This window comes from Adiantum capillus-veneris, chromosome 1 (genome assembly GCF_014529385.1).
Source record: "Adiantum capillus-veneris isolate H3 chromosome 1, ASM1452938v2, whole genome shotgun sequence".
In the NCBI taxonomy this organism is placed as follows: Eukaryota; Viridiplantae; Streptophyta; class Polypodiopsida; order Polypodiales; family Pteridaceae; genus Adiantum; species Adiantum capillus-veneris.
In genome coordinates this window covers 70,642,446-70,667,617 of record NC_140931.1, presented here as the reverse complement: position 1 = coordinate 70,667,617, position 25,172 = coordinate 70,642,446, and the positions used below count along the sequence as shown (strand labels likewise).

Genomic DNA, 25,172 nt, shown 5'->3' with positions numbered 1-25,172 from the left:
TAGTATTTACAGACGCCTGGCCATAGAGGTGTCGGGACGCCCATTAGAGGAGCTTACCCAGATATTGACAGACTTTACGTGACGTAGCAATAGAGGCATACCCACACACCCAACTTGGGCAAAGACATGATTCTCGGAGTATGCCTCAGAATAGTTGGTATGATGAGGAGTGTAGAGAGACCAGAGCCACACTTCAAAGAGAGGTGCTTCTAGGAGCCATTACTCATAGACAGTCAAAGATAGTCTTAGAGCCCCTAGTGCAACAGAAGAAGTGGACTTATCTTGCTCAGTTAGAGGAGAAGTCGTACCAACTATTCCTGAGCCAAGACTCAGGCAAGGCATGGAGATTTGTTCATGAGCATTCCCCCCCACTGGCTATCACATCAACCAAGATTTGGGGCGCATATGCAACATCTCTTTACACAATTCCAAGGCGGCAGTCTCTACTCAACCATCCGGAGCCATGCCCACATACATGCACTTTCTTTACCGTTGAGATGGTAAAGAAAGACATTGACAAGATGAGGACCAAGAGAGCATATGATCATGATGGATTGATGGCGGAGCACTTTATACATGCTAGAGATATGCTTGCAGAGCTTCTTGCAATAATGTTCAGTCGAGCCATGTGTGAGGGTTTTTTGGATACTTGGAGCATGCCTATCTTCAAGGAAAGAGACTTCATGATATTAGGGAATTACCGTATTATCATGATTGAGCACACGCTAGCTAGGTTGTATGCATCCATTCTTGAGCAACAGCTGAGTAGATGGGTAGAGAGAGCAGGCATCGGGCATCAGGCAAGACAGGTTTCGGGAGGGGTTTTCTACTCTTGATCATATATTGACACTCAGAGCTGCTATTGAGGAAAGCAATCACATGGTAAGAGGATTTACTGGACCTTTGTGGATTTTCGCAAAGCATTTGATATGGTTCCTCGAGCTTGACTGATGCAAAGACGTGAGCCTATGGATACTCTATGGACATCTCCACGAGACGAGCTACGACATGATGTCCTTGGTTTCTCCTAATTCCAAGTGTGCTCCATGCTAGAAGGGTCCTTCATAAATCTTTACAAGTGCTCATCATAAGTGGTTTTGGTAGTGCAATAGTTCTTCATTCGGACAGTGTGACTTGTGCAAGGCTATAGAGGCACTCGTTTTCCTTGTCGTTTGCACGCTAACATCGTTTTTGTGCCCCCACTTAGGAGCAAGTGCTCTTGTGCTCCAATGCTTGTGAAATATGTCTATTCTGCAGGCAGAGAATGCAAAAGGGATGTGGATCCTTATGGACAACCGCCTATGTATGTGCAAATTGTGAACAACACTTGAGGCGGTCGTGTAATTGGATTGCAGCCTTTGGAGGGTCGTGAGTTTTTGTGAAGCCAAGCACTGGGGGCCGGGTTACCCAGTGTGAGGTGGATTAGGTATTGGAGCGATCCATCGACATCCCTTGAACTTTCAACGTCACATGTAAGTGTTTTTGTGGCTATTGAGCATGGCATATGAGTTTCCACAGTTTCACGGATTGCCTAATGAGAATGCACGGACTTTTATTGAGAAATTGGAAGTTGATTGCTTATTGTGAAATATACTAGATCAAGCTATATTATTGCGGTTGCTGCAATATAGTTTACAAGATGAGGCAAAAGTTTGGTTACAAAATTATGAAGAGGTTGTACAGGCACAAACTCAAGGGGTGGTTTTGGACCACAATCGTGTGAAGCAAGCTTTTTTAGCACAGTACAGTGAAATTCTGGCTACACTCACAAGGCTAATCAAAGTGTTGATGATTTTGTTATGCAGTTTACCCGTTTATGGGATAAATGGGTCCGAGCTTTGGGAAATGAAATCCCTCCAACCATGTTAAAGAAGGACCGTTTTGTGGCAAACTTAAAGGAAACTCTGAAGTCAAGGTTTGCCCACTACCTTCGAGGAAGCAGTCACTGAGTATGGGAAAGCGGTCCATGTGCAAGGTAATGGTGGCCAAAATGAGGGAAATCAGGCAGAGGCTGAAGCCCAACCAGCGCAAAGAGTCGCGAACACTGAACAGCTACAACGAAATATGCAAGACATGATGACTATGATGCAAGAATTGCGGCTCAGTGTTCTTGGAGGTGGTCGTGGTCGTGGTAGAGGAATGGCCCAGCCATATGAAGCTCAACCTAATGCTAATGTGGGTCGTGGGCAAGGTATCTTCGAGCCACAAAGACGGTTCATCCCTACCTGTTATAATTGTGGTGAACTTGGTTATATCAGCAATTATTGTCCAAAGACAACAAGGATAGGAGGTGATATGTTCCGACTTCCTCAACAAATTTCTAACAGGACTAATGATTATGTATTGGATATATAAGGAGATTAAGGTACTCAACAAAAAAATCAGGCCTCAATCTCTGGTGGTCATGTGGGTATTGTGCGGGTTGAAAAAAAAGAAGCAGATATGATGCCCGTAGGCAAAAGAGACGGGAAAAGCTATGCTGCTGTAGGTCCACGTAAGAAAAAAGGGAAAGAGAAAGACGGTGAAGGTGGGAAAGTTAAGAGGAAGAGAAGACCTCATAGACGGTTTCAAGTAGCAGATATACCTTTGGGAGAAGGCCAAACAACTTATAGTTTAAAGGAAGACCTGATTGGGAGGAAAGTAGATTGTACTTTTGGACAGTTGATGAATATGGTGCCCAACCTTAAGAGGTAGTGGAAGTCATTACTGAATCCAGAGAAAGAGCCGAAGCATGGACAAGTCAGAGTGTTGGCTGTGGGAGAGTTACCCGACATTTGTCATGTGGTTAACACTTGGCACAAAGGTGTGGGCATAGGAGAGGCCTACATTGATGGAGGTGCTCAAGTTTGTGTCATCACACAGTAATGTGTCGAGAGACTAGGTCTCATTACATGCGGAAGCTTTGGGTTCAGTATTCAACTGGCAAACCATGCCAAAGTGAAGTGTTTGGGGATGATTAAGAATTTGGAAGTTGAAGTCTTTAACGTGAAGGTTATAGTAAACTTTTATGTTATGTCAGCTGGCCTCGGAGCTTTTTCTCATTTTGGGACGACCTTGGTTGAGAGCTATTGGTGCTGTGCAAGATTGGGACAAGGGAACAATCTGTGTGTATGGCAAGAAGGGTGAACAGAGGGTGTTTGATATGACTACCAAGCAACCTTTCGCACTAGAATATGTGAATGGAAATAATGAATCTGAAGTCACCAGTGAAGATAGTTCTGAAGATTCAGGAAGTAGCACTACTTCTAGTTCCAGTGATGAGGTTGAAGTGTCATTCTTGCTGTTGGGTGGACGAGGAGAAGAGAGAAATGGGTGAAGTATTGCAAGTGTCAGGGGATATAAATGCTTTGAGCCGTTTAGAGCAACTTGAGGAATTGATGCAGCCTAAACAGGAATTGCCAGTGAAGAAGGGTTTGATTCAAAATATGTTGAGTACTGATTCGACACAAGGAGAAAGAAGGGAGTATTTAACAATGTTGGACATGTATACAAATCTTTTCATCACTTCATATCAAGAAATAAGGGGTTTTGTTGGAGAGCCTATGAAGATTGAACTAGTTGAAGGGGCCAAACCAATAAGTCAGAAATTAAGAAGGATGCTGAGTTTGCCAATGACTCAGCCTTAGATGGCTAGGAGGCCAACCTTCACAGGTGTGAGCAGGCTCTGGAGACCTTCTGTTGTGCATCGGGCGCACAAATCAACTGGAGAAAGATAGTGGATTTCTCGGTTGGTAGTGCTCCTGTGCCCGATTGGATGCTAGGAGAGGGTTTTAGGTGGATTACCCCAGGGATTGCAGGTCGGTACTTGGGCTGTCAGGTTGGTTTGAACTTGTCTCCCGAGCAGTAGATTGCTCCCTCCTCCTGTCTATCAGGAGGAAGTTGTTACATTGGAGCTCAACACGACTTTCTTTGGCTGGCAGAGTAGAAGTGGCCAACCAGGTGTTGTTGGCGACTATGTGGTACATCACTTCTTGCTGGATCTTCTCGAGTTCTTGTATCAGCCAGGTAGAGAGGCTGAGCAGGAACTTCCTTTGGTCAGGACGTGACAATCAGATAGCCCGATCCAAAGTGGCTTGGCAGGTCATCACTCTTCCTTGTTCATAGGGAGGGCTTCGGATCATTGACCCATCACAACAGAGCAGAGCCCTTCTTGGGAAGTTCATCGTCACAGGAGTTCTTCCAGGTGAGAAGCCTTGGAAGGAGTTCTTGCTACAGCGGCTTCGTGCTAGGGTGCCTCAGGCAGGAGGCCCCTTGCAACCTTCGACCAGATGGATCATCACAGAGATGCGCAGAGTTGGTTTCAGCAAGAGACTGGAGGACCACTTCGCTGTGAGTTTGCTTCGATCTTGGGAGCTCTTGCGGCAAGGCCTCGAGCAGAGACAGCCTACTTGCACGGAGGAGCGCCTACGGCCGCCCCTTGTCTGGAACCCCATGGTTAGCACTCAGAGAGGCCACTTGGTTGGTAGTCGGCCTCACGTTTCCTGAGGTCCCATGGCAACGGGTCCAGCGCGCTCTTTAGGTGACTGGTTAGAGTTCACAGGCTTGTCAGAAGAGGTGCAGGGTTTCCAGCTACAGGGCATGAGAGGGGTGCAGAGCATGTGCCAAGACATCTCAAAGGCAGTCCCAGCTGAGTGGCTCACGCCTCTCGAGCCAGTAGCACCCAAGTGGATGGGAGCCTTCACACGACTGGAGGTTCTCATCTCCATCAGGGCCTACTCAGAGACTGTTCCTTCCCATTTCTTCGAGCTTCACAGTGGAGGACGCCTACAGCGAGTTGCAGTAGAGGCCCCGCAAGTGGCAGAGTGATGTTTTCAAAGGATCCGAGTAGTGGGCATCTGTGGGAGGACTTTTGTCATCGATCGTGACCCAGCAGCTCTTGAGACTGGACACTGGAGGCTGTGGGATTGGGAGTGCTGTCCACTGGCATGAGTACAGTGGGATCCTGGTGAGTGGCTCTGGAGGGACCGTTTCTCTTCTGTAGACCACCCAGGTATCCCGTTCTTTAAGTACAATGTTCGACTGGGACGTCATATACTAGCAACATAGAGAGAGGCCCGCCCCGCTACAGCACCTCATTGGCAGGAGGAGGGTCTCACAGCTGAGTTCTTGGCAGCCTTCTGGGATAGGTTGTGGGACTCCAGACAGCCGAGGCGAGTCACCTTGTTTCAGTGGCTGGTCGCACATAGAGCTACAGCAGTTGGGAGCTGGCTAGTGCATATTGGCCGCATGTGTAGCTTGTGACCATCTTGTGGAGAGTCAGCGTCACTGTCTTTGGGACTGTCCCTTGGCCCAACAAGTGTGGCTACGAGTTCTTTGGCTGATGCCTACTCTCTCCAAGGCTCGACAGTACACTTGGGGAGCAGCGGCTTGGTCCACCCTCACCGGCCCGGCACTTCAGTTTGAGCTATCTTCCACCAGCAGGATGGTAGTGATGTAGGAGGGGCGACCTAGACTCCAGCCTGCTACAGAGCTTACTCCACAGGAGTGGTGCAGTGAGAGAGAGGAGTGTTGGGAGCTCATCAGTGGCCTGACACTCTGGTTCATCTGGCGGGCCCGTTGCTTCCGCATCTTTGAGGCTTGCCCTATGCCACCAGCAGAGACTGTTCGCAATTTTTTGCTAGAGCTGATCCACACTCTCAGAGGACAGCTCGAGGGACTACAAGGCAGCTCCGACCGCATGCGGGAGCACAGAGAGCCTTTCCTTCGACTCTGGCGTTCTGGGCCATTCTACACCATGGTCCACGGTGAACTCCGATGGCACTACCGACCACCTGTGTGCCCCCCCCCCCCCCCCCCATTTCTTGATTTAGCCCCATTGTACATATGCTGGTTTTTTCATTGGGAGAGTCTCCCACCATGGTTGTTGTAGCTCTCTCTTGAAGAGGTGGTTGTAGCCCTATGCGCAGTTTCAGTAACTAATAGAAGGATCCTTTTCTCAAAAAAAAAAGAAGGATGGGTAAGGAGAAAATGAATGCTTTAAAGGAAGAAGTGGATAAAATTTTGAATGCAGGGTTCATTGTGCCAGTTGATAATGCTGAATGGGTGAGCCCTGTAGTGGTCACTCCAAAGAAAGATAGGTGTTGGAGGGTTTGTGTTGATTATAAGCCATTAAAAGAAGTGACCAAGAAAGATCGTTATCCCTTACCTTTCATTCATTAAAAAAATGACATCCCGAAACGGTGGGGAAACTCCATTCCTGTTCCCCCCCCCCCCCCCCGAAATGCCGTTTCGTGTGACTATGGATCCGATACTACAGATGGCCGAGATGCTCGCCAAGAAGGGTGCCAAACTAGTCAAAAAGCTCAACCACTAAGACGCCTGCATTAAATGCACATTGTGTGCACATACAAGGGGCAAAGGGCCAGTGGCTGCTTTCAGGGGTGCTACTCCAAAATGCTTTATTTGCGTGTTTGGTAGAGCTGATTTGTTGGCACTCCCGGAGGCAACTGCTAATGCAAAGTTTCTGTGTTTTACTACAAAATGTGGCCGTAAATTTCTAACCCAAATAGAAGTTATCTTTTTTATGCTCCGCGTTTTCGCTAAGCTGTGTTCATGTTGTCTCCATGCTAGAGAAAGAGGGAGGGGGAGGGGGTGGAGGGGGGGGGAGGACGAGGTCTTTTCTTGTGTCCACCCTTCACATCTCGCTTCTGGTAGTGCCATTCATCCTTGGGACGCCTTGTTTGAGTGCTATATGTTCAAGAAATTCACCAAGTCACCAAAAAAAAAAAACGGATCATGCGTACCTCAGCAATATGCTGTATGCAGAGCAATACTGTTGTCGATTTACAGATATCTGCTGCCAACTCTTGAGATGCTTGCTAGTGATGTTGAGAATGGTTCACACTTCCTTGATGTAGCCTGAGAATCAGACTCAATGTGCTGAGTTTTGGAATGTGCTTGTTGCCGACTCTTGCCTGCTGCAAATAGCTACATCCCCCCTTTCTATGCGCTCAGCTTGTTTGCTAGCCAACTTGGAAAGTTGGAGGTCCTACTGCAGCTTTAGGGTGCTTTCACAAGCATACCAATATGATCGATGCCCTTCTCCTCGGAAAGCTGCGGCTTAATGTGCTATGCTCACTCTTAACCCTGCACCACTTTGAAAGGCCGCATCTAGCCGAAGCATGTCATAGAGCGACACTTGTTCAAAGGTGTTCTTCAGGATATCCTCTATTATAGGCTTTTCTCTTTAAATCAGAGCCTTCAAAGTACCTTGATTTGTTGTAGGTCAAGGACTGCTTCCAGCAAGGCCCCATCAATATCTGAGAGAAGAAGGTAGGTCTACCCTTGGCACTAGTGGATGGCTTGTCAGCTGCTGGAGGAGGTGTATTCATTGGTGAGATTGGGAATAGAAGTGTTGGACCTACTGGAAGACTGAGGCCAAGGGTTGCCCTCTGTGCGTAAGTGAGGACACCAACAGGGGCTCCTCTACCTGCTGCAACCAAGGCAAGAGTCCCCCAGTGTGAACACAAGACCAACTATAACTACGTGTCCAGTGCAGGTGACATTGTAGCCTACTACAGTCTCTCCTCAATGACCTAATGAAATGGGGCTGCTAATGAAATTGGGTGTTTACCTCTAAATAAGGACCCCTCTTCATCTTGGTTTAAGGTATGGAACCTATGTTGTGTATAGCTCCCTGCACTACAGCTAACCGAGGGTACAATATGCATAGCAGCACCTTGCTTGTACACAGAATTCCCAATGTTTTCCATCACTTTCTCCAAGGTTTTTTCCTTCGTGTGTTTTTTGATTGGGTAGATCAGAATGCATTTTCATCAAATTATGCGTATATATATGAGAGCGCATATGGAGCCCCTACTAGCACATGTTAGGGTGATAGAGATAGATTGAAGCTCTTGGCTTTTGTCATTAAAAGTGCTCTTTTTCTCGATTTTTTCCTTTGACTTTAGTGGTCCCTTTCCTTCGTTGAGTGCGATTGAATATAACGGGAGTTGTACCGTGTAGAGGAAAGCTAGTCACGTGTAGGTGGGAATGTGTGTGTGCAAAGGTGAGCAAATTTGCAAGCGGAGATCAGCCCACATCTTCTTGTGAGAGCTACGTCTTTTACCATAATATACCGTGTGAATATAACCCTCAAATCCTTCACAACGTCGAACTGTATCTTCTCGATATCCTATAGGCCAGATTCAACAACTTTGTTTTTTGCAAGAAAAAGATCCTCCCATTAATTAATGAAACTGTCCAAAAGGCTACAACCAACCTCTGCTAGAGAGGGCTACATCAGAAACATGGGGACAATCTCGCAATGAGAAGACAAAGTATGTACAATGAGGGCTAAATCATGAGATGTGGGGAGGAATCAACCACACTGGCGGTTGGTAGTGCCATCTAGGTACACCCTAAACCATGGTGCCCTAGGGGCCAAAGTCTCAAGAAAGCCTCACGGCGCTCCTGCATGTGGTCGGACTTGCCCTGAAGTCTCTCAAACTGACCCCTGAGTGTATGGATTAGCTCCGGCCAAATGCCGTAGATAAGCTCCTAATACCACTTTCTATCACTACACTTCTAAGGGATGTGCTATGTGGCAAGCTGAAGTATAGGTCAACCCCCCTCAATCACTATCATCCTCCTGGTGGAAGTCATCTCAAAATGGAGTGCAGGGCTCGTGAGTGTGGACCAGGCTACAGCACCCCAAGTGTACTATCGAGCTGTGGAAAGTGCTCGCATCAGACGAAGAATCCAAAGCCAACCTTGTTGTGCCATGGGGCAGTCCCACAAACAGCGACAATAGGTGGCCACAGGCTACACATGAGAAGCCGTTGTGTACCAACCAACTCTCAAATGCAATAGCTCTATGTAACAAACTTGGACACCCTAAGTCAAGATTCTGTCGTGACATAGCAGAGATTCACTTCAAAACACTTCACAAATTTAAGAGTTGACACGGCCCGGTGTAGTTCCGTACCAAGAGAAATAGGCGCCAAAGATTGGCGGCGCCCCTTTCGGTATTTCTTTTATATTAATCTTTGAGCAAAAGTACGATTTTCTGTAGGTGCTCGCTCTCAAGACTCTGTGTCCAGACGCCCTGAGAAGTGAGCCCCTTTGGTCACTTATAAAGGTTACAAAGGGATGCCAAAAGCAGAGCCCCCAAAAGAAGTAGATCAAAAGCAATCAACTCCAAAAGCATCTTGAGTAAAAATCTTCCAGTAAAAGCAGTCAGCGCTATTTGCAGAAATCCATAAAGCCAACCAGCGTAAAACGCAGAAAATCCGTATAGTGCCACATCAGCTAGTCAGCGCATTTTCCGGCAATCCGACATTTATGAGCCGTTGGTGGCTCTTTATGGTGAGACATATGAGTAGTAGCTGTTGGGTTATGATTATCATCTTCTTCATATATGGTCCAGCTCATCGTCTAGAGAGCGAGTCTATACACACAGCACGTCTACACCATCCCTGCACATCTGAGCCTCGACACTCCCATTGTACCCGTGAGTTTTGGGCTGGAGCTGAGTGTGCTAGCACGCCAGACTCTATATCGGTTATTTGAGATAGTCGAGTCCATATGTTCTGGTCTGCTACAGTGTCTCTGTGTTGATTAGCTGTTATCTATTGTTTCTTGTGTTTTCATTCTGTTTGGAGTAAGATGTCACGCACATTGCACTGAGGATGCACCCCTTGTGGAGAGCACGACACACTATCCACGCTACAAGTGCTCTCATTTTTGGCATGCCCGATGAGACCTCAACTGAAGTCTCACTCTCTGTTGAGGTACAAATCGAGGAAGCTAGCTGGTTTTCACCTAGCTTTGCCTACTTTGCCTTGCACTGTGCAGCTTGCTTGTCTGGTGCTCTCTCACCCTGGTCCAACCAGCTCTCGTCCTGGTCTAGGCCTTCCTCGTCCCTGGTCTAGGCCTTCCTCGTCCCTGGTCTAGTCCTTCCTCGTCCCTAGTCCAGCCTGGTGGTCTAGTCACTTGCCCTGGTCTAGTAGAGTCTAGACCTGTGTGTTCAGCTAGTTAAAGGTCTTCTTGCCCAAAGCTTGGTTGGGTTTGTGGTCGCTGCATGACACATACAAGACGGTCATTAGAGCGTCAAAGCACACTATTGAGTCCTCTGAAGTACTACAACAGAAGGCGACCCTTGGTACTTAGTAGAAGTTCACCAACCTCATCACCCATACCTCCACATATGGCATCACCCATTCCTCCATCCGGTTCCACATCTTCCAGGTCACCTTCCCCAGTAAAGCTCTCTCCTATTTTGTTACAGCACGCTATTGAGCAACCGGCTCTTGAGCAAGAGGCCATGGAGGCGTTGACCAGTGTTTTGGCCAAGGTAAACATCAAGTTTCCTACCTTCAAGGGACTCTCCTCAGAAGATGCAGACGACCATGCAAGGAGGTTTGTATCTCTCTGTAGAGGTCGTGGTCTTAATAGAGAAGATGCTTATTTGGTACTCTTTCCATCTACCTTGGATGGCTTAGCAGCTAAATGGTACAGTCTGTTTGCAGAGAACCATTCTGCAACTTGGGCAGCTTTAAGACAACAGTTCTGTGAAGCATTCAGGCCAGGTGACTACCAGGAAAAGGTTTTGGATGAGTTGGCCAACATGGTGCTCCAGCCAGAGGAGACTTTTGCAGAACTCATGACTAAAACCAAGTCTCTGGTTGCCAAGCTTCCTCGGCAACCAGGGGAATTTATGGTTAAGAAATGGGTGGAGAAGGCTCTTCCCAAAACTTCCCAGCAAAAACTCCGAGAGAGTCTCTGACCTGACGCCACTCTCGAGGAGTTTGTCACGGCTGCTACTAGGATAGAGGGAACTAGGAAGCTGTTCACTAACTCCCCTCACATAGAGACCCCCTCAGCGTTTTCAGAAAGTCCTTCTGATCTGTTAACTTCTTTACGCAGGGAACTGGAAGCCCTAAAGTTACAGCGAGCTCTTCAAGAGGAGAGGTCCTTCTCTCTTCGACAGGAGAAGCCTCCACATCACGAGGCATTGGAACAAATCAAGCGCGAGCTAGAAGAGCTCAAGTCTCAGCAGGAGACTAAGGTTATGGTTTGGTGTAGCTCATGCCGCTCTCCAGGGCACCCTCCATAGGAATGCTCCCTTCGGGTTTACTTCGACTTCTATGAAAAGTCTGGACATGAGGACAAGGACTGCTACTACCTCAAGGGATTGCGACAAATACAACAAAGTCTTGGTCCTACTCTTCAACAAGGGCCAGCACCTGCATCCAACATGGTTTCTCCCTGTGGCCATCCACACCATATGCCACCTTTATCGACAACCCCTCCTATGCAAGGTATACAAAGTACTTTTCCCTCTCAGAGCTTTTATCAATCCCATGCTCCCTCATCACCTCAAAGCTTCTATGCCTCCACCTCCAACTCCATGCACCAGGAGCAAGGACCACCTCGCCCTTCGACTCGCCCTTTGAATCGGCCCATTTTGTGCTACAGGTGCGGGGAATATGGGCATTACCAAAGAAAATGCCCCCCTGCCAAAAGGGTCCCCTCCTTGCCGTCATTGCCCTGAAACGAAGGATTTCTACCATAAAGATTGCCCTAGACTTCGTGCATCCACTGTTGCAAATCCAAGTCAAAGCCAAAATAAGTTTACCTTTCCCAAGCTCAATTTGATAGCAGTGAGCCCCACACCAGTGGATACCCTGCCTTCAGCTGTTAAGAAGCCATCCCCTAGTGCCATGAAAGAATCCAAACCTTTGCTCTCTGACATTGATGAAGCTTTCTTGGAAGCAATTTCCGATCCATAGAAGATCAAGGTACCAGAGAAACCACTAGTAGAATAGGAAAATCTTACTGCAGAGACAGTCTTGAAGAACACCTTCCAACAAGTGTCCCTCTATGACATGCGCGACTAGATGCGAGTTTTAGAAGTGACACCCTTGCTGTTATTCAGTCACTTTACCCCGGAGCAAGTCCTAGTGGCGGGCACCTCCCAGTGCGACCATCAGAGTCCTATATGATATCCAATCCCGCTGCTCCCCTCACTGATTATAAAAGCCTTGGCCTGACAGTGTCCGTCTTGGGGCAGCAATTTTCAGGAGTAAGTGTGGATGGTGGATCTGGAATCAATATGATGCCTGAGTTCACTATGATGGCTTTAGGCCTGCAGGCTACTCAACCTGCCCCCTTCACAGTAACTTTGACCGACCAGAGGACAGTATACCCTGTGGGCATAGTGGAAAAGGTGCCTCTGCAAGTACAAGATTTCACTTTTAGTTTGGATTTTGTTGTCATTTATCTTCCACAGGTGGAGGGCGGATTTCCCTTGCTCATCGGTAGACCATGGCTGCGACACACTATAGCACTTCATGATTGGGGAAACGATGCCATGTGGATACATACTCCTGGCTCCCTGATGCAACCCATTCGCCTAGAAGGAGGCATGGATCCTGTCGTGCAACATAGTTGTTTGTCCCTAGTAACTAGCCTTGAATTGGAACAGCCTACTCCACTTGACGAGTCAGACGAGGATCTGTTGGAGTGGTTGGATGCTACCAAATCTATGCCCTGTTATGGAGTCTCTATTCACTCTTTGCCTGAAGGTACACCCCCTTCCAATGTTTCCACAGTAACTAAACCTAATAGGCCACCTGAGCCAGCACAAAGGTTGAAGGTCACAGAAGCTACTCCCCGTGCGCCGTTGGTGGTAGCCTTTGGATTTGGTGAGCCTATCAAGAATCATAGAAGCGGAAAGAAATCCCCTCTACAGGAGTTCACCAACCTTCATCATCAGCCCCATCCGTGCCTGCTTCTCCGACCATAACAAAGCTCTCCTCTGTGTCTAGCAAACTCCCTTCACAAAGCTTCCTTAAGACGGGATACAACAAAAACAATATTGATTTCAAGCTTGATGATGTCCCTGATCATCATATTTATCTGCTGGTGTGTCATCTTCCCTCACCCACCCCCTGCACACTCACCCTCTCCCTCTACCTGCCCCTTGCCCCCCTTCTCTCTCCCTCGCCCCCCTACCCACCCCTCACCCCCCAACTCACCCTCTTCCGCTACCTACACCTCGCCCCCCCGCCCCCTACCCACCCCCTCCCTTGCCCTCGCCCCTACCCACCCCCTCCCTTGCCCCCGCCCCTATCTAGCCCCCTACCCACACCCCCTATCCACCCCTCGCCCCACTCACCAGCCCTCGCCCCTATCTAGCCCCCCTACCCACCCCTTTTCCCCCTCGCCCCTACGTAGTCTCCCCTCGCCCCCCTACCCACCCCCTCGGCCCTACTTAATCTCCCCTTGGCCCCCTACCCACCCCCTGCCCCTACCATACATGGCCCGAGCATATCTTTTTGTTGTGGAGCCTCATTCTGTTTGCCAATTGGGATTCTTGGACTAAGCAATCATATTGGATTCCGGCCTATTCAAAGGCTTAAGGCGTTTGCAAGCATTGCAGTGTTTTTAACCCCACTTTTGAGGCATGTAAGGTCATGGTTGGGCCTCGCACCTGCTTCAAGAAAGACGTATAGTGGTTTTATTTCATAGTTTTCTTCCTTATTTCCTCTCATCGAGACGGTGAGCGGTCTTGTGGTGGGCAACCTGTAGCAGGCTACAGTGTCACTTTCACAAGATACACAGTTAGTACAGTTGGTCTATTTTGGTTCACACTGGATGGACTCTCTGGGCTGGGCAGTGACACGTGGCAGGGATACGGACGGTGGTCTAGTGGACATCGTGGCCAGGTCACTACAACCACTCAGTTTGGAGATAGACTTAGATGGCTGACATTTATGAGCCGTTGGTGGCTCTTTATGGTGAGACATATGAGTAGTAGTTGTTAGGGTCATGATTATCATCTTCTTCATACATGGTCCAGCGTCGTCGTCTAGAGAGCGAGTCTATACACACAGCACGTCTACACCATCCCTGCACATCTGAGCCTTGACACCCCCATTGTACCCGTGAGTTATGGGCTCGAGTTGAGTGTGCTGCCACGCCAGAGTCTGTATCGGTTCTTTGAGATAGTCGAGTCCATATGTTCTGGTCTGCTATAGTGTCTCTATGTTGATTAGCTGTTATCTATTGTTTCTTGTGTTTTCATTCTGTTTGGAGTGAGATGTCATGCACATTGCACTGAGGATGCACCCACTGTAGAGAGCACGACACACTATCCGCGCTACAGAAAGAATTGTAATTGCCCTCGATTACGCCTGCAAAATAGACATAGGCCATAAACTATCTTAGTGTGTTAGTACCGACGCACTAGACACGACACATCTAGCACTTGTACAAAGACGACAGTCACATCACAGGACATCACACGACATCACAGGACATCACAGGACATCACATGACAAATCACAGAAAAATTCATTCCAAATCTCAGACCATGACTGCCAGCAACGTATTTAGTAATCGCATCTAGATCCATTCCAGACCTCACTGATGCCCGATTAACTAATCCTTATTGTGATCATGTCTATAGAGATTTATGAGACCGAAATGCTGCAATGATTTCGTCTTTCAGTTCCTGCACTCAAACAAGTCAAGTGAGAGAGTACAAATCAATCATATTCAATTTCGGGAATTCCATTTCATAAAGTCATACAGTAGAATACTAGTCAGTCCATTAGTATCCCTGAAACCCAAAGGGGACATCAATGACCTTATTCAAATCGAGGTAATCTGTTGACAAAGGAGTGGAGTGACTCCCCTCTTGTGCAAACCCGCTACACCAAATTCACCCTCGCTGAGTTCGGGGTTCTATCGGAGTAGACTATGCTAAACAGAATGCTTCAAGGTAAGGTTCCAAATCTGAGGAGTATCTTCTAGGTCCTCCTCTATCCACTTCCCATCCAACGCCAGATAGTTCTTGTATTTAACCAAGAACACTTTACCTTCCATCTTTCTTTCCTTGTGTGCCATAAATCTGTTCAGGAATGAGTATCTCCTCGCTTTCTTCCACTTCGGGTTGCTCATCAGGCTCCCCATCAACTGACACATCACCTTTAAGAGGTTTCAAGAGACTCACATGGAATGCATTGTGAATCTTCCAAGTATCGGGCAGCTTGAGTCGAAAGGAGACATCATTTAATCTTTTCTTTAATCTCGAAAGGGCCATATCACCTCATGCTAAGCTTTGGAAAAATCCGCTCTTTTCCCTTTCGTTTCCTTAGGCATGCCTTCTCAAAACGTAAGAGCACCCAATCGTCTTCCTTTAATTTCAAATCTCGTCGATGTCGATCTGTTGCCTTTTTATGTCATTCTTGAGATTTTCTAAAGCCTCCTGGACCTTGACAAAAGCAGTGCCCAAGTCCCTCGTGTACTAGTCAGCTTCAAAAATCTTGTCTTTAGTGTTGATAAAGGGTGGAACCTTCGGAGCACCTTCAATTATCTCAAATGGTGCCTTCCCCGTAGGAGAGTGAATTGTGTTGTTGTAAGCAAATTCCACCAAAGGCAAAAACAATTCCCATTGAGTCTTTTGATCAGATATGTAAGACTTCAATAAATCCAAAACAGCAGAATTTGCAATCTCAGATTGCCCATCTGTTTGCGGGTAGAATGATCAGGAGAACTACAACCGTGTGTCAATGTTCCCCGAAATACCCTCCAAAACAAACTCGTGAATCAGGGATCTCTGTCGGAGACTATTGTCTCAAGCATGCCATGTAATTGAAATATCTCTACAAACGCTCGAGTCAAAAGAGCTAGAAGAACTATCCAAAGAAGAGAAAGAAGAACTGGGTAGTCCTTCAAAATGCACACGCTTCTTCTGCTTTCTTGCAGATGCAAAAGAAGATTGATGGCCAAGGTAACCAGGGTAGTCAGTCCCATTCTTGCGCTTCTTTAATTGCTTTCTCGACTGATTCTTCGTGTCCAAAAGCTGACTGATCTGGGTCTGAACCACCTCTTGAAGTTCTTCTTCTGTAAACATCCTCGAAGTAGAAGGTCTCTTAATTGCCGGTTTGATTGGTGGTTCGGTGGCTTTCTACTGTTACCATATACATGTGGTAGTGATGTGTGTGAACACACTAGGACCGCCGGGGCATTTTTTCCCTCTTTAGGAGGTTTTTTCCCCCGTGCATTGTATATACGCCCATCACTCTAGGGCTATCTATCTTTACATTGCACACTAAGTAACACACTCTCTATTGTGTGCCTTGAGCTTCCTTCGTCTTCTCCAAGCTGTGTGTGTTTCTCTGCAACCCTAATTCCAACAATTGGTATCAGAGCAGGGCACGTCCTCCCGGGCTTAGTTGCCAGCTGCTCCAGCACACGCCTGCTCACTTTCTCCGATTTCAGTGAGCTTTGGCGAGCGTTCGCAGGTCGACAAATGTTTTGGGAGAACTCAAAGAGCTCGGTTTGCTCAGAATTTTGATTTGGGCTCATTTCCGCCTCCGTTTCCACTACGGGCAGTACTGCACAGGCTATTTCGTCATTTTGTGCAGATTTTCTGTCAGTGCCGTTTTCTGCATAACAGGTGCCTTATAGTCTTCTACGGTTTGTGCTATATAGCACAAGTTATTCCCGCTCCATTTCTCCTATTTTCGGGCAGTTTTCCCATCAGGTGCAGCATTTACCATGGCTGACAACAACAACACAGATGTGTTCAAGATGTTTGCTGCTGAGGACAGGTTCAGGGGACAACTACCCTATGTGGGCTTATATGATGCAACATGTTCTTGTGTCAAAAGGTGTCTGGAACATTGTGCAGGGCATTGATGTACGTCCTGGTTCTGAAGATGTAGGCGATATTGAGGATGTTGCAGGTCTTGCTGCAAGGATTGCAGTTGTTAGAGTTGTTTTGCCTACGGCAGAACAAGCTCGTTGGGATGTTAAGGATGCGCAGGCTCATGCATTGATTGCGTTGTCTGTGAAGCGCACCATTATTCCTCACATCCGTTCAGCAAAATCTGCAAAACAGGCTTGGGATATTCTAGCAGGTCTTTATGCAAGCCGCAATGAGGCTAAAATTGCTTTGCTGCGTAAAGAGCTAGAGTCGAAGATTATGCATGAGGAAGATGATATGGACACTTTCCTTGCTAGTGTCAAGGATATCAATGAGCAACTCATTTCTGCAGGTGAAGTCATTTCGGACAGTTCCCTTGTGCAGACTGTTCTTGATGCCTTACCAGATTCCTACCAGACTTTTGCTAGTACTTGGAGACTGATGACCCAAGGAAATCCTGAAGTTGTAAAGTTTGATGCATTATGCACATTGCTGTTGCAAGAGTCACTTTCTGAAAGAACAGGACTAGGCAGCGTGCACTTGAACAGGCTTTTATTGCTTCTCAAAGAAAGGGTGGTAACAGTAATGCAGCCACTTCTTATGGTTCTGCTGCGAGTGGCAAAAATTCTGTTCCTAATGCTTTGTCTGGCAGCACTTCGTCTGGCAATTCTGGTGATAAGGGCAAAAAGAAGATGCGTTGCCATTATTGTAAAGCCAATGATCACTTGATCAAGTCGTGTCCTAAGTTGAAGGCCAAAGAGGCTAAGAAGAAAGAGGGTGGTTCCACTGCAAATGCTGGTTCCACTACAAATGCAGCCATTGTTGAGTCTTCTGTGAAAGGAGATTGTGATGCTGATGTTGATGCAAAATGGGCTTTTAGCGCAGAGTGCACTTACAATCCTGCTCTCCATGATGCATGCTTGTCAGTTGCTGCAGATTCACATGTGTGGTATTTCGACAGTGGTGCTACAAAGCACATTACCTCACATCGTGAATTGTTTACCTCTCTCGAGTCTGTCCCTCATGGGAATTCAGTCACTTGTGCCCACAACGCCTCTTATCCAGTTCAGGGAGTTGGAAAGATTGTGCTCACTGCTGCTAATGGCAGTTCCTTCACACTTGTTGATGCACTTTATGTACCTGGGATCAAGAAGAATCTCTTGTCTGTATCCGCACTTGCTAGACTTGGACTTGTAGTCAAATTTGTGGATGACAGATGTATAGTTCATGATCTCAGTTTTAGTGATGAAATTGTTGCATATGGGCTTTTGTGCCGTAGGCTGTATAAGCTCACTTTGTATGACAAGTGTGGACAAAATTTTGCAAATGCTGTTGCAGATTCAAGGGCTATTTCAGATGCAAAACTTTGGCATGCACGTTTTGGTCATCTGAATTTTGCCAGTTTGCTGCATTTGCAGAAATCTGATATGGTTGCTTCTTTGCCGCCTCTTGAAGCACCTGTCAAACATGTTTGTGAAGGCTGTATTCTGGGTAAAATGCAGCGTTCTAAGTTTCCAAAGGATGGTTCAGTTAGGGCCACATGCAGGTTGCAGCTTGTGCATAGTGATGTTTGTGGGCCCATGCAAACTCCGTCCTTGGGCAATTACCTGTACTTCGTGACTTTCATTGATGATTACTCCAGGCATGCATGGGTATTTCCGCTTAAAACGAAGTCCGAAGTTTTTATGTGCTTCAAACAATTTTTGGCTATGGCTGAAAATGTCTCAAAATGTACTATGGGCACCCTCCGTTCCGATCGAGGGGGGGAGTATATGTCTCATGAATTTAATGCATTTCTGGCTAGTCGTGGGATAAAACACCAATGTACAGTGCCTTATACACCTCAGCAAAATGGTGTTGCTGAGAGGAAAAACAGGTCACTAACGGAAATGGCACGATGTATGGTCAAAAGTCAAGCTTTGCCGCATTCTTTTTGGCTTGAGGCCATCATGTGTGCCACTTATGTACTTAACAGGTGTCCTACGAAAGCTTTGCAGTCTATTACTCCATATGAAGCATGGCATGATAGAAAACCTTCTATTGAGCACATGCGTGTTTTTGGCTGTTTGGCATATGCTTTGGTGCCACAAGTGCAGCGCAGAAAATTGGATGATAAGGCTGTCAAATGTATTTTTGTTGGTTATAGTGCTGAAAGCAAAGGTTACAGGTTGTATCATCCACAAACAAAACGTATTCTGGTTTCACGGGATGTAGTGTTTGTGGAAGACTCTGTTCAGCCCTTGCTGTCATGTACTAGAGACAGTAATGTAAGCTCACAGGACATTTATGACACTTTGTTGCCTCTTTTCAGTGGTGGAAATACGAATGTAAGTTCCAATGAGGCAAATGTACAGCCTATGGGGGTTTCTGAAAATGTTTTAGAACAGCCTATTACTGATGTAGATGTACATGATGTACTTGATGAGCAAAGGGCTGAAAATGAGCAGGCTAGAGGTATGCCAAAATGGCTGGTGCACACTTTGCGTGACAGTAAATTGGATGCACCTTTATCTAGTCGTACTCGTTCAGGCTCTCGCCATGCATCTTATGCATCAGATTGTTATGCTTTGGCTGTGTTTAGTTTACATGATGTTGAGGAGCCTCTGTCTTTTGATGAAGCACAGAATTCAGAAAATTGGATTGCTGCCATGAAATCAGAATATGATGCACTTATAGAGAATGACACATGGACTTTATGTGATTTGCCTCCTGGCAAAAAGGCCACTGGTACGAAGTGGGTTTACAAGTTGAAACGCAAGCCAGATGGTGAGATCGATCGCCATAAGACTCGACTTGTTGCAAAGGGTTATGCACAACAAAAAGGCATAGATTATGAAGAGACTTTTGCTCCCACTTGTCGTATGACTACTGTGCGTTTTCTATGTGCATTGGCAGCTCATTTTGGTTGGGATGTACATCAATCAGACATTGTTACTGCTTTCTTGAATGGTGACATATTTGAGGAAGTTTATGTAATGCAGCCTCGCGGTTTTGTCATAAAAGGACAAGAGGACAAAGTGTGCAAATGTAAGAAGGCTTTGTATGGGTTGAAGCAATCTCCTCGTGCTTGGTATGAGAAAGCTGACACTCATTTGGTTAAACGAGGCTTTCGTAACAGTCCAACAGAAAGCACATTGTATGTAAAGCGTGAGGATGATGTATTTCTCATTGTGGTTCTTTATGTTGATGATTTGCTGATCACTGGACCAAATGAGAGACATATTGCTGAATTTAAGGCTGATTTGAATGCTACTTTCAAGATGAAAGATTTGGGGCTGTTGCATCATTACTTGGGTATACAGTTTAAGCAGTGTGATGGTGGTATTGCCTTGTGTCAGAAAAGTTACATATAGACATTGCTATGTAAGTTTGGACTTGAGGATTGCAAACCTATTGCCCCTCCCATGGAAACAGGTTTGAAGTTGAGTCTACATGATGCTGGCGATCCTGCTGATGTCACTCTTTACCAAACTGCTGTTGGCTGCCTCATTTATGTATGCAACACGAGGCCAGATATTCAGTTTGCAGTCTCGCAGGTCAGCAGATTTATGCATAGCCCAGGGTCTAAGCATTGGCAGGCTGTCAAGAGGATTTTCCGCTACCTTAGTGGCACTTTACATCTTGGCTTGTTTTAGTGGAACTCCACAAGGGGTAGAAGGAGTTCCACCTTTGCCAGATCCAAATGTGCATGTGGTAGAGGTGACAAATTCAAATGAAGTTGACATGGAAGTCAATGGAATTAAGCGTGGCCGAGGAAAAGGTAAAGAGAAAGAAGGAGTCACATCACAGAGTGACCATGGACAAGGCAAGAAGGCAAAGGAAACCAAGGAAACCAAGAGGACTCGACGTCGTATCAACCTCCAAGACTTCCCTCTTGGACATGGTATGGCTCCGTACAACTTGTTGGAAGACATGAGAGATAAGGGTCCTGATATTTCATGGCTTCAATTTCTTGCATTATGTCCACAAGTTAGGAGGGATTTAACAAGGGCAGTTAGCACTAAGAGAAAGGTAAAAGAGAGTGTGCCTATTGTAAAAATTTCACAAGTTGAAATGAATGAAGACATTACACCGGTGCTAGACTGTTACATCAAAGGAAGATTGGTTAGGAAAGGTCCAGTGGATGCGGGTGCACAAATTTGCATCATGACAGAGGGACTCATGCAAAGACTAGGCATGCACATCCAGGAGACACCTGAAATCAAAGTCAAGATGGCAAACAATAGCAAGGCTAGGTGTGTAGGCATTTGTAAAAATGTCTTTGTAGAGGCCTTTGGCATTAAGAAAGCGGTGGATTTTTATGTTATGTCGACCAAGGGAAGTGGTTATCCATTTATCCTAGGCAGACCATGGCTAATGAAAATGCGAGCTTTGCAGGATTGGGAGAGTGGGAAATTAATTTGCAGGAATGACAATCATAAGAAGGTTGTCTTTGACATGAAGGAGCAACGCCAAGAGGAGCTCCATGAAGAATCATCTCAAAGTGAGACGGAAGAAGGTTGGACCGATAGCACTTCAGAAGAAGAAAGTAGCGGCAGCATTACTGAAGAGGAGTCTTCCATCGAAGTCATGGGGGTAAGGTTTAAGCCAAGAAACCAAGAGACCTCTTGTCAAGGCTTGGAGGAGGTAGGTCCTCAAGAGAACGAAGGTGTTCAAGATGAAGGGATGCTGGAAGGTATGCTATCAACAACACTTACAAAGGATGAAAGAGAGGAGTTCAAATGTGTGCTAAGGAAGTTTCCTAGGCTTTTTGCTAAAGACTACATCGATGTGCGTGGAGTAGATGCTGTTCAACACAAAATTGAGTTGAAGCCAGAGGCCACACCTAAAGCTCAGAAGCTACGAAGGCTAGGAGTCATCAAGGAGCAGGCTTTACTCAAGGAGGTAAGAAAGCTTCTAGCAGCAGGGTTCATTTATCCAGTGGAGAATTCAGAGTGGGTCTCTCCTGTTGTTGTCACTCCTAAGAAGAACGGCAAGTGGAGGGTGTGTGTGGATTACCGTCCCCTCAATGAGGCAACAAAGAGAGATCACTTTCCCTTCCCATTCTAGGATGAGATACTAAATGAGGTAGCTGGTCATGAGAAGTACACTGTGTGCGATGGTTACTCAGGTTACTTTCAAATAGGGATTGCACTGGAGGATCAATTGAAAACAACCTTTATCACTCCTTGGGGTTGTTATGCTTTTAGAGTCATGCCATTTGGTCTGACAAATGCTCCTGCAACATTCCAACATTTCATGAATATGGTGTTTCAAGCATTCTTTGGAAAGTCAATTAGGGTGTTCATTGATGATTTCTGTATTTATAGCTCAAAATCATTGCATTTACAAAGGGTAGAAGAAGGTTTAAAGAAGCTCTACGACATGGGAGGTCAACTCAACCCCGACAAGTGCCATATAGGTGAGGATGAAGTAATCTTGCTTGGTCATAAAGTTTCTTACAAAGGCATTGAAGTGGATCCTTCGAAGGCAAAGGCTCTTATTGAGCTACCATCACCCAAGAGTCTTAAGGAGGTCATCTCATTCATTCAAAAGGTAAAGTATATGTCACGCTTCATTCACTTAGCCTCGGAGTTACTTCACCCTTTGCAAAAGTTGACACAACAAGTAGAATTTGCATGGTCTGATGAGCTTGAAGAGTACTTTTGTAACATTAAAGTCATTTTGTCAGAGCTACCAACACTCATGCCTCCTTGTTGGGAGTACACATTCTTTGTTAGCTCTAGTGCTGGGAAAGAAACAATTGGTGCTGTGTTGCTACAACAAGATCCCCACAGTACAAGGATGCGACCCATCTACTTTGCTAGTAGGGTCATGAATGCTTTGGAGAGAGACTACACAGAAGCAGAACTCATGATGCTTTCTCTCATGTTTGCGGTGAGAAAGTTTAGATCCTACCTGCTACCAAAACCTTTTGTAATTCTCACTGCAGAAAATTTGTTCCCTTGGGTGTCATCTCAAATGAATCTTAGTACTAGGATCTCAAAGTGGATTATGGAGTTGCAAGAGTTTCAATACTCTTTCAAGGTAGAAGATAGTGTGTGTGCACAATTGGCAGGGATTCTCACTTATAGGGTGCACGAAAAGGAGATTAAGATGCCTGAAGTAAAGACACTACCATTGCCACCACCAAAAAGTATTCCTAATGCTTTTACCTTGTTCTTTGATGGAGCTTTTCGTCGAGCCACAGGAAAAGCAAGGGGAGGGCTAGTGTTGCTCAACCCAAGTGGAGAGGTGGTCATGAAAGAGAAGTTCAATCTACCAAGTTCAGCTAGCAACAATGAAGCAGAATATGACACTCTACTTCATGGTTTGAAGATGTGCATTGGCCAAAGGATACAACGTCTCATGGTAAAAGGAGATGCACTTCTCATTGTTAAACAGATTTTAGGCATTTGGGCATGCAAGAATGAAAGCTTAAGGACAAAAGTTCATGCCATTCGTAGGCTATTTAATCAATTTGAGGAGGTGCAATTATATCATATTCCTAGGAAACAAAATGAAGATGCTGATTTACTTGCACAACAAGCCGTTGCATGTGTAAATAAAGAAGTGCAGGTCATCATGGTGGCGGCTGCTGTGAAGCAACCGAGGTACCAGGGATTGGAGTCATTGGCTCCCATCATTGGCTACATTTTGGAGGGTGAGTTTCCACCAGACTTCACAAAAGCTCAGAAGAGGAGACTCATGAAGAAGGCAAGCATGTATCTCTTCCTAGAAGGCTCCCTCTATCAAACAGGGAAGGATCAAGTGTGCAGAAGAGTACCAACTATTGAGGAAATTCCAGCCATTCTAAAAGGTTTGCACGAAGAAGCATGTGGTGGTCATTTTGCCCAAGAATTAACTGTGAAGAAGATTTTGCTTGCGGGGTATGTTTGGCCAAGCTTGCATGTGGATGTTCAACATTGGTGTAAAAGCTGTCACAATTGTCAGATAAATGGAAATAGAAGGTTGGTGCATGGCCCGAGGCAAATAGTGATTGCAAATGGACCCTTTGAAAAGTGGGGCATTGATGCCATGTGTCCTCTGCCTAGGACAAAAAATGGTAAACTCTACATTCTAGTGGCTGTAGACTATATGACTAGGTGGGTGGAAGCTCAAAGTGTGGCAAGAGTGAATGAGAGGACAGTTAGCAAGTTTGTGTACAATCACATTTGTTGCAGATTTGGCACACCTTTGGAGATTGTTTCTGATAATGGTCCAGGGTTTAGGAAGGGCTTGCTCACAGAAGTCTGTGAAGTACTTCACATTCTACATCGTCACAGTACACCCTACTATCCCCAATCAAATGGTTTGGTAGAAAAAGCTAATTGTGTCATTGCAGGCATCATTAGAAAGATGGTGAAAAACAAGACAAAGTTGTGGGATGACTTCTTGGATGGTGCCTTGTGGGCGTATCGAACCACATATAGGGAAGCCACGGAGTTCACACCATTTCACTTGGTCTATGGTCAAGAGGCTTTACAGCCAATTGAACTAAACATTCCAACAATGCGACTTCATGGCAAATCAGCACAAGATGATCAAGAAGCATGGATGGATCGACTTCTTACCTTAGCTGAGCTTGAGTGGAAAAGAGAAGCAGCATACGAGTGCTATAAGAAGAAATCCACACAGACAAAGGAGAAGCTTGACAAGAAACTGAAAGACAAAGGCATCAATGAAGGAGATCTTCTGCTAAGGTATGACAATCGACTCGATAATCGTTTTGATGCCAAGTTTGAAACTAGATGGCAAGGGCCATACATAGTCAAGAAGGCTTTCAATTCTAGTTACTATCAGCTTATGGACTTGAATGGTAAAGAGCACTCCAGGAAGGTGAACGGGTATCGCTTGAAGCCCTATTTGAGTCGCCTTCTCCCAAAGGATCTACCAAAGATCTGTCCAAAGACCGCTGTCTCATGTAAGTATTGTTACATGAAGCATGAGTGTAACTCCAGCCAAAATTCTGAGGGGCCAAACAATGAAGATCTTGTCAAGGACTCTGAAGCACTCTCTTTGGAGAAGATACTCTATGATGGTACATGAATATACCATCATCCAGGGGGAGGGCTAATGATAGCCGTTTTTCGGCTCTTTGTAATTACCACAGTGAGTTACCTCACCCTACCAAAATCACCCAAACACTCTGGCTATCCCTACCATTTCACTGTACATAGGCGTGCGTGAGTCACGGGACTTTTTCCATATCTTCTTAAAAAACCCTCAATTAGCTAGTCATTGGGTTAGTTAAGCCAAAAAAAAATAAAAAAATAAAAAATAAAATAAAATATTATGGCTCATGCGTATGTAAATATTTCTTTATATATAGGGCCTAAATAAAAGATTTTTTCATAATTATTTTGGTATTTATTTAAATATTTCTACCTAGGTGTGTGTTATTTATGCTCTGTACATTGCCTCACCATTACCACAATTTTTTCTTACCATTTTTCATACTCTTTATTCCATATAGAAATATTTTCATGTAAGCTTCTCTTATATTTGGTGTAACTCCACCCCAACAAAAATCCAA

The 25,172-nt window shown here is 45.8% G+C and overlaps 1 protein-coding gene across 2 annotated transcripts in view; it reads right to left on the bottom strand.

Annotated features, from left to right (window-relative positions):
* Positions 1-25,172, bottom strand: part of LOC147464943 (beta-galactosidase 15-like) — a 242,071-nt gene that overhangs the window by 54,286 nt on the left and 162,613 nt on the right. The gene's annotated exons all lie outside the window — the stretch shown is intronic.